The sequence below is a fragment of the Lynx rufus genome, unplaced genomic scaffold (assembly GCF_022079265.1).
Source record: "Lynx rufus isolate CCGP_SWC_20201006 ecotype Redwood Valley unplaced genomic scaffold, mLynRuf1.p SCAF_1, whole genome shotgun sequence".
Lineage (NCBI taxonomy): Eukaryota > Metazoa > Chordata > Mammalia > Carnivora > Felidae > Lynx > Lynx rufus.
This window is the reverse complement of record NW_025814823.1, coordinates 3,709,275-3,719,075: the sequence shown is the minus strand read 5'-3', so window position 1 is coordinate 3,719,075 and position 9,801 is coordinate 3,709,275. Positions and strand designations below refer to the sequence as shown.

The 9,801-nt window shown below is 45.2% G+C and overlaps 1 pseudogene; it reads right to left on the bottom strand.

The window, feature by feature from the left end:
- Positions 1-1,350: 1,350 nt before the first annotated feature.
- Positions 1,351-9,099, bottom strand: LOC124506222 (host cell factor 1-like; annotated as a pseudogene).
- Between the last annotated feature and the right edge of the window lie 702 nt (positions 9,100-9,801).

Below are 9,801 nucleotides of genomic sequence, written 5' to 3'. Positions count from 1 at the left end.
CACGTGGAACAACACATCTTCCAACTATGTCTCCTTTTGAACACTTTAGGCAATTATCACTCCATTTCTGGAATGTGATCTCTTTGTGGTTGGTAACACCCCTGCTTTCCACACACTGCCGTGAGTGGGAAGGATGGTCAAGGGACCCCTGGGCGGAGTGCAAAGAGGAGTAGATTCGCCTATGGGAAGAATGTTTGTTTCTTGTCTGGGCAAGCCTTAAGAGCAACCTGGGAAAGTGTGATGTCAAGACGCTAGTTGCATTTTATTCAAAATCAACTGCGAATATTTATTCATAATACTGAACCACCGTGCATGTGTAAGCCCGTTGTACTTACTAAAACCAAAGCTCACACGTTGCATTTTATACACAAAAAAAGAAAGGAGGAAAATGAATAAATCAAATGAAGCGTCTTTAAAAGCGACAAAAAATATAATTGTAGAATTCTACAGTGGCATTTTAGAATTTTTCTCCTCGAGCAAAGAATGTTCTGTTGGAACTCTTGTTCTAATTGGATAAATTGCGTTCCTTGCTGGAATGGAAGGAAGTGGCGACAACCCTAAGCATGACCTCGTGAGCCCTCAAATCATAGATGCCAGAGCCCCTCCCTGAAAGGAGTCTGCATGTATGGATTTCCCTGCAGTGCACGTCAACCAGAAAGACTCAGTATCGTTACCTAAGCGAGAAGCCATGTCATAGGTCTAACTCGCTCAGATTTGGGAGTTCATTATGGCAGCTAGTATTAATCGAACATGAACGGAAGTGGGTACCTTCTGGAAATTATCACGAGGGTCATGGCCCACGTCCGTGTAAAGGACACAGTTGATGTGATGGCGCTGGAGCTGGTGATGTTCACACCGTTGCCCTGGATGCTGTCCACCCGTCCTTGGTCACAGATGGTGGGGGATCTTTTTTTGAGCTTATGTTGGAGGTGACAATCATGGCCATGGGCATGCTGCTTGTCTTGTGTGTCTCACAGGATGGTTGAGACATACCCTCTGTGTCCAGAAAGGAGCTGGCAGTGAAGCACTGGCCTGGGGGTGACAATAAGTCGTGCCGCCACCTTCAAGCTGGACTTGAGGGTCCTGTGGGAGAGGAGAGTATCAGGGAGCAGGGCACCAGGGCCGACTGGTATGGTGGTACTGATGGAAGTGGTCTGGTGCATCTCACAGGGGTGGTGGGCAGGAAGCTAGCTGCTACCTACCCTCAGGCTTGCCCACAACCCCCAGTGGTGGGGGGGGGGTGTAGGTGGTGCCTGTCTCATGGGTCTCACAGGGTGGGTTGTAGCCCACCGGCATCTCAGTGCCAGGCTACGTGACACCGTCCCGGGCTACATGTTACCCTGCGCCAAGTCAGCCGTGGTGACCGGCCATGGGCTGTTGTGTCGTAGGCGAGGCTAGAGCGGACACAGGAAGGTCATGCGCAGGCTGGACTTGACCTCCCTGGGCACTGTGATTGGAGGCACCTGGGTAGGCTGGGAGATAGGCTGCATGGTGATGGTGGCAATGGTGCGCCCACCAAGCCTCATCACCGTGGTCTGTGCAACCAGCAAGGTGACAGCAGTGGGGGCTGATCATCTGGCTTGAAGGGATGGCAATGGTGCCCAAGGTAGTGATGGGCCAGGGAGGCTCCGGTGCGGTGGCCCGCAGCTCTGCAAGGCTGGTGGGAATGCTGCCTGTCCCTCTGCTGAGGGTTGTGACATCTGGGATGCTTTTCATGATCAACACGGTGACGGCTGGCTTGATGGTGGAGATGGTGACAGTCGTGACCAGGTGAACACCCCTCAATGGGCACGGAGCAGAAGATAGTGCCTGCCTGGCTGTCCAGGGACCCTCTTTAGCACCACCTGGGTCACTACGTGCTTCTCATGGCCAGTGGCATTTTGAACAGCAGCAGTGATTTCGGTGGGTGCTCCCATTCCTGAAGTCATCACCTTGGTGATGATGGTGGTGAAAAGGGACTTGATGTCAAGACTGCTGGTCCTGCCTGTGGCTGGTATGGGGATGGTCTCGATGATGGTGCCGTGTTGGGCGTGGCCTGCCGGAATGGCCAGGATGATGGGCTTAGTCCCAGTCCCACCGGCTTGCATGGCACGGATGACAGTGGTGGGCTTGCCATCTGCCGAGGTCCCCAGCTTTAGGACGGTCCCAGCTGACAGGGACCCTTTGATCCGGGCTACCAACGTCACTTTGCCCAGATTGCAAGTCAGAGCGCCGCCTCCCGGGATAGAGATGGGGCTTTTCACCAGGGCGGTGGCCTTGATGACCCCACCCACCAGCGTGGTCGCTACCTGGCTTTGCCGGGCCCTTATCATAGTCCCTGATGTGCGCACCTAAATGACAGGATGGGTGGACGTGTGGACAGCAGAAGAGATGGACATCCTCACCTGGGCAGCTGCAGGTGTTTGAGTGGCTGGGTTGCTCACCACGACTGGTGAAGAGGCCACTTCAGTAGCCCAGAGAGTGGCGGGGCCAGGTGCCAGGTGTCAGAGCCATGGTTTTGATGATGGTGGTGCTTGTGGGGACACTTGGCACTGTGAGTGCCAAGGAAGGAAGGCTTGCTGGTGGCAGCTGTGGTCGCTGGCCATTAGTGCCACCATCTCTCTCATTTGGGGGCTGCTGCTGATCACCGTTCTCTGGACACTCTGTAGTGAAAACTGCCTTTTTTTCTAAAATATGAAATTGATTGTCAAATTGGTTCCCATACAACACCCAGTGCTCATCCCAACAGGTGCCCTCCTCCATATCCATCACCCACTTTCCCCTCCCTCCCACCCCCCATCAACCCTCAGTTTATTCTGTTTTTAAGAGTCTCTTATGGTTTGGCTCTCTCCCTCTCTAAATTTTTTTTCCTTCCCCTCCCCCCTGGTCTTCTGTTAAGTTTCTCAGGATGCGCATAAGACTGAAAACATATGGTATCTGTCTTTCTCTGTATGACGTATTTCAGCATCCTTTCTTAATGAAAACCCTTGAGAAAGTCGGGATAGAAGGAACATACTTAAACATCATAAAAGCCATTTATGAAAAGCCCACAGCTAATATCATCCTCAATGGGGAAAAAGTGAGAGCTTTCTCCCTGAGATCAGGAGCACGACAGGGATGTCCACTCTCACTGCTGTTGTTTAACATAGTGTTGGAAGTTCTAGTATCAGCAATCAGACAACAAAAGGAAATCAAAGGCATCAAAATTGGCAAAGATGAAGTCAAGCTTTCACTTTTTTCAGATGACATGATATTATACATGGAAAACCCGATAGACCCCACCAAGAGTCTGCTAGAACTGATACATGAATTCAGCAAAGTCGCAGGATACAAAATCAATGTACAGAAATCAGTTGCATTCTTATACGCTAATAATGAAGCAACAGAAAGACAAATAAAGAAACTGATCCCATTCACAATTGCACCAGAAGCATATAATACCTAGGAATAAACCTAACCAAAGATGTAAAAGATCTCTATGCTGAAAACTATAGAAAGCTTATGAAGGAAACTGAAGAAGTCACAAAGAAATGGAAAAACATTCCGTGCTCATGGGTTGGAAGAATAAATATTGTTAAAATGTCAATACTACCCAAAGCAGTCTACACATTCAATGCAATCCCAATCAAAATTGCACCAGCATTTTTCTTAAAGCTAGAACAAGCAATCCTAAAATTTGAATGGTACCACAAAAGACCCCAAATAGCCAAAGTAATATTGAAGAAGAAAACCAAAGCAGGAAGCATCACAATCCCAGACTTTAGCTTCTACTACAAAGCTGTAATCATCAAGACAGCATGGTATTGGCATAAAAACAGACACATAGACCAATGGAATAGAATAGAGACTCCAGAACTGGACCCACAAAAGTATGGCCAACTAATCTTTGACAAAGCAGGAAAGAATATCCCCAACAGAAAAAAGACAGTCTCTTTAACAAATGGTGCTGAGAGAACTGGACAGCAACATGCAGAAGGTTGAAACTAGACCACTTTCTCACACCATTCACAAAAACAAACTCAAAATGGATAAAGGACCTGGATGTGAGACAGGAAACCATCAAAACCCTAGAGGAGAAAGCAGGAAAAAACCTCTCTGACCTCAGCCACAGCAATTTCTTACTGGACACATCTCCAAAGGCAAGGTAATTAAAAGAAAAAATGAACTATCGGGAACTCATGAAGATAAAAAGCTTCTGCACTGCAAAGGAAACAATCAACAAAACTAAAAGGCAACCGACGGAATGGGAAAAGATATTTGCAAATGACGTATCGGGCAAAGGGCTAGTACCCAAAATCTATCAAGAACTCACCAAACTCCACACCCAAAAGACAAATAATCCAGTGAAGAAATGGGCAGAAAACATGAATAGACACTTCTCTAAAGAAGACATCCAGATGGCCAACAGGCACATGAAACGATGCTCAACATCACTCATCATCGGGAAACACAAATCAAAACCACACTGAGATACCACCTCACGCTGGTCAGAGTGGCTAAAATGAACAACTCAGGAGACTATAGATGTTGGCAAGGATGTGGAGAAATGGGAACCCTCATGCACTGTTGGTGGGAATGCAAACTGGTGCAGCTGCTCTGGAAAACAATGTGGAGGTTCTTCAAAAAGTTGAAAATACAACTACCCTATGACCCACCAATAGCACTGCTAGGAATTGACCCAGGGGATACAGGAGTGCTGATGCATAGGGGCACTTGTACCCCAATGTTTATAGCAGCACTTTCAACAATAGCCAAATTATGGAAAGAGCCTAAATGTCCATCAACTGACAAATGGATAAAGAAGATATGGCTTATATATACAGTGGAATACTATTGGGCAGTGAGAAAGAATGAAATATGGCCTTTTGTAGCAATGTGGATGGAACTGGAGAGTGTTATGCTAAGTGAAAACTGCTTTTAATAAAGGGATGAGCAACTTCTACATTGTTAGATTGAGTGATTAGATGTGATTAGAGATTATTTCCTGTCTCCCAATAGATACACATACACTTTCCCAGTTCTGTTTATCAAGAAGGCCACATGCAGTGCTTTACAGAACCATCTTTGTCATAAATCAAGTGTCTGTGTGTAGGTTTATCTGGGGTCTCTCACTTCTGTCTCATTGGTCTGCCTATCTCTGCACCCAGTCCCAGACTCCTCATTTACCATAGTTTAAAAATAAATCTTGATGTCCGTTAGGGCACGCCCATTTTCTTCTCTTTTGGCTACTCTCGGTCCTTCACATTCCCATATAAGTTTTCGAACCAGCTGCCAATTTCATAAAAGAACCTAAAGGGATTTCGAACGATAGTTCATTGAATCTATAAATCAATATGGAGAGAATTCACATCTTTACAATATTGTCTCTTCCAATTTATGACCATGATATATCTTTTATTCTTCTACATCAGTTTTTTCTCTTGATGTTTTATAATTTTCTGTGTAGAAACTTTCCACGTTTAATTAGATTTATTTCACATTATTTAAAATATTTTCTAACATTTATTTATTTTTGAGAGACAGAGAGAGACAGAGCATGAGCAGGGAAGGGGCACAGAGAGAGGGAGACACAGAATCGGAAGCAGGCTCCAGGCTCTGAGCCGTCAGCACAGAGCCTGACGTGGGGCTTGAACCCACGAACTGTGAGATAATGACCTGAGGCAAAATCAGATGCTTAACCCACCGAGCCACCTTGGCGCTCCTATTTCAAATTATTTTTAAAAGTTTTAAAAAATTCTTTTGTTTTGGATATTCAGAAAAAAATTAGTTTTTAACATTGGTCTTACATAAAATAAACTTACTGAACTCAAATATTCCTTTTAATAACTATTCATGGATAGTTTTGGATTTTTGTGTGCATAATCATATTACCTACATAAGATGATTATATTCGTGCATTTCTTTTTTTTTAAGTCTTTTTATTTATTTTGAGAGAGAAAGGGGGATGGTGCAGAGAGAGAGGGAGAGGATCCCAAGCAGGCTCTGAGCTATCAGTGTAGAGCCTGACATGGGGCAGGATCCCATGAACTGCAAGATCATGACCTGAACTGAAATCAAAAGTCAGATGCTTAACTGACTGAGCCACCCAGGCACACTCCTGCATTTCCAGTCACTGTGTCTGATTTCTTTTTCTTGCTTTACTGCATTGGCTAAGATCTCCAATACAATGGTGAATGGAAGGGGAGAAAATGGGCATCCCAGTTTGTTTCCCAACCTCAAATAGAAGTATAAAGCATTCCACCATTGCGTATAACGTTTTCATAGTTATGTTGTTTCAGACGAAAGAAACCTCCTTCTATCTCTAGTTGCTAAGAGGTTTTAACAATCAATGTTGATTTTTTTTCGAATGTTTTTCTGCCTAGATTGAGAGCCTATGAATTTTATCCTTTATCTTATTCTATTTTATTCCATTTAATTTTCTTCTTTATAAATTGCATTGTTTGATTTTTTTTCCCCCCAAGGAGAAGCCAACTTTGTGTTTCTAAAGTAAGTTCAGCTTGGTCACTCATATTACCCTTTATGTGTAAATGGGTTCGGTTTGCAGATACTTTAAGAGTTTGGCATGTGTGTTCATATAGGAGATCAGCCGAGTTTTTAATATTATAGTGTCCTGTTCCACTTTTGCAGCCAAGGTTTTGCAGCTTTCAAAAAACGAGCTAGAATGTGTATGCTCCCTGCCTATCCTCTGAAAGGATCTGTACAGAACTGGCCCTAATGTCTCCCTAAATGTACATCATTGCTGAAGCGTTCTGGACTGCTCTGACATCGATGGGCACTCTACCCCGGCATACTTGGAAGATCTAAGATTTCAATAAAGGGGCCTTATTTACAGGATATGGAACCCACTCCTGATGCACCTGTGCCACTAGAAAACGGATCCTTGACTAATTGAATTACATTGTTGTCTTCCTCTTAAAAGAAGCGTAAATTTATCGGATGCTTACTTGAAGTCAGGCCCTCTAAGAATTTTGCCTCTACTATCTCACTTAATCCCTTAAGAAAACTAAAAGAGCCTCTGTTTTGCTGATGAGGAGGCGGAGGCACAGAGAGGCCAGAAAACTCCACGCAGGGCAGAGCTGGGGAGTGGTGGAGGCAGGTTTCCCGGAATCAGAGCCTACACCCCTCATGTAGGCGCCATGCGCCTTGCTTGGGCTTAGACTGTTGCTTTTTTTCTTCTCTATTGAATTGACTCCTCCGCTCACTTATTTCCCATTTTTCTAAATACTGTATCTAATACATGCCTTCACAGTCAAATTTGCCTTGATTAATGCTTTGCCCAAATTCTGTGTTTCAATGTATGGTATTTTATGTCCACTCACTGCTGAATAGTTGTTAATTTTAATTTTGAGTTTTCCTCTATCTTGAGTTATTTAGAAGAATGGTTTGACATTTTTTTTCCATGGAAAGTCTCTTTGGGGCTAGCCTTTGGTTGTGTGCTGTCTGGTTTTGTAACATTGTAATCAGAACTTGGCTGTGTAATTTCTGCCCTGAGCACTTTTTCCTTTAGAATTTTTTAGTAACCTAACATCTGGCTAATTATTGCAAGTGTCCTGTGGTGTTTGAAAAGAATGTGTTTTCTATTTGTTTGTTGCACGATTCTCTCTACATATCTATCGCAGCAAGCTGAATATTCGTGATATTCGAATTCTTAACACTGTCATTTTTTCCCCCAGGTTATTTGCCATTTTCTGAGAGGGATTTTTCCTTCTTTGGAAAGGCTTTGCCAGCCTCTCTTTGTATGTTTAAAAATACTTGCTGTCTATATTTCAATGCTATGTTTAGTCCTTCATGTTTTTTTGACGTCTTGATGAAGTGTGCCTTTTATCAATATAAAACACTTGTCCTCTTCACGCTCAATATGTGACCTTTCTTCAGTTTTGTCAAATATTCATTTTTAGGAAAGCCTGCCTGTTGACTGCTCCTCTCAGCCTGGATTTTCAGTGGGGCTTTATCTCCCAGAGGTCTTCCAGAACCTGTTAGGACATAAATCCTTTTCTAAAACCTTTCTCAGGCTCCTGCGGAGAAAGCAGGAGCATAGATCTGCAATCCCTCAAGACCACCAACGTTGTGTTTTCTTTCCCTTTTTTTCTCTTTGTTTTTTCCACCCTGCCTATATTATGTTTTGCTAGGTATTAACTTCCAAATGTGGACAGGTCTGTTCAGGCGAAGCCTGCACGGCTACATTCCATAGGCCCTTGGGCGGCTTGCCGGAACCTTCTCTTTCCTTCTGTTTCTTGTTGGCACCTCCTGGTGCACAGCCCCGGTTTTCTTCTCTTACCTCAAAGGAGTAATAATGGGAATTATTTGACTAGAAAGGGATAATAATAGAAATGATTATTCCTCCATTAATGTTTCATACAACCCTCTATTCTAGCGCCCATAATCTGTGCATTATTTTTTAACAGTGTCATCAATTAAATTAGAAGTCCTTAGTCTCGGGAACCGGGCCGAACCACCTTTCTGGTCCTTTACGAGTAGCGTGATGCCCGGCACACAGGCACTCAATAAATGGGACAGGTGAGGCACATGTAGATAGACGAATGCGTTCGTAAGCACCCAACATAGAAGGCTGCATGAGATGTAAATATAATGAACCAGGCGTCCTTGCTCCTGCCCTCAGCCTCTCAAACCTGTTCTTCATTCACATAACGACCAGAAAGATTCTTCTAAAACTTAAGTCTGATCTTATCACCTCTCTGTCCAACATCTGGTTTCAGGGACTCCCTATCTCACTCCAGGCGAAAGCTAGTGCATCCCTAAGGAATGCTTAACTGAACTAAATTAAAGCTTAGAACCAGCGTGGAATCATGGGAAGGCAGTAACAATGGTCTGATTCCGTTTCACAAATTCTGTAATTTTGTCATCTACACTCACACACTTGAGCGTCTGTTAATATTTTAAATACCTCTGACCTTTTGACGCTATAGGATGGTATTTTGACCTCGTCCCATGGTGCCCAACACAACGTGTTCTCATCTCCCTCCGCTCCTTCCACAGCCCGCCCCGGCTATGCTGGCCTCCCTGATTTGCCTTAAGCAACCCGAGCAGACTGCAACCAACACGATTCTGCATTTGCTCGCCCTCTGCCCGGCTCGTACTCTTCCGGCCCGAGAGCCACATGGCTGGCTCTCTCGCCCGGTCCTAACCGCTGCTGGAATGTCACCTTTCCTGAGAATCCTATCCCAACACGGTGCACCCGTGTCTCTCTGACCGCGTTGATTTCCTTACACTCTGTGGCACCCCCCGACTCGGTACATGGTTGTTTATTTCCTCCTCCTGGAATGTGAGCTGCACGACAAAAAAGACACCCATCTGGTTTTTCACTGCTGCATCCCAAGGGCTTAGTGAATGGTAGATGTAATTTTTGAATGAATCAATACAAGTATTTGCTTGGTTTTGGTGGCTACTGCTATCTTGGCCATAGTCACGCGCACTGCGATCGTAGCCATACCCATGTCAGGAAGGAGCTGGGACACTGGTCGCTGGGTGTCAATACCGCTGGGGAGCGTTCGGGTTTGTGGCCATGGCAGGGCAGGCTGGCAGCCACGTGCCCCTACCCGCACTCCCCAGGAGCCACGGGCTTGGTCGTCGGTGGACAAGCGAGGACCGTGGGCTTGAAACACAGACCCGAGAGAAGGATGCTGCGAAGCGTGCGGTCTCGGGTTTCGTGGCAAAAAGGTGTCAGGGGAGCAAGACCGACCTCGAATATGGAGTCTGCCCCATGTCCACTTCTCGCATTCACGTTGCCGTGGGCAGTAAAGCACGTGAAAAGTTTTGCTTGCCTTTCGTTCACATGTAAGTCTGCTATTTCACAGGCCAGGA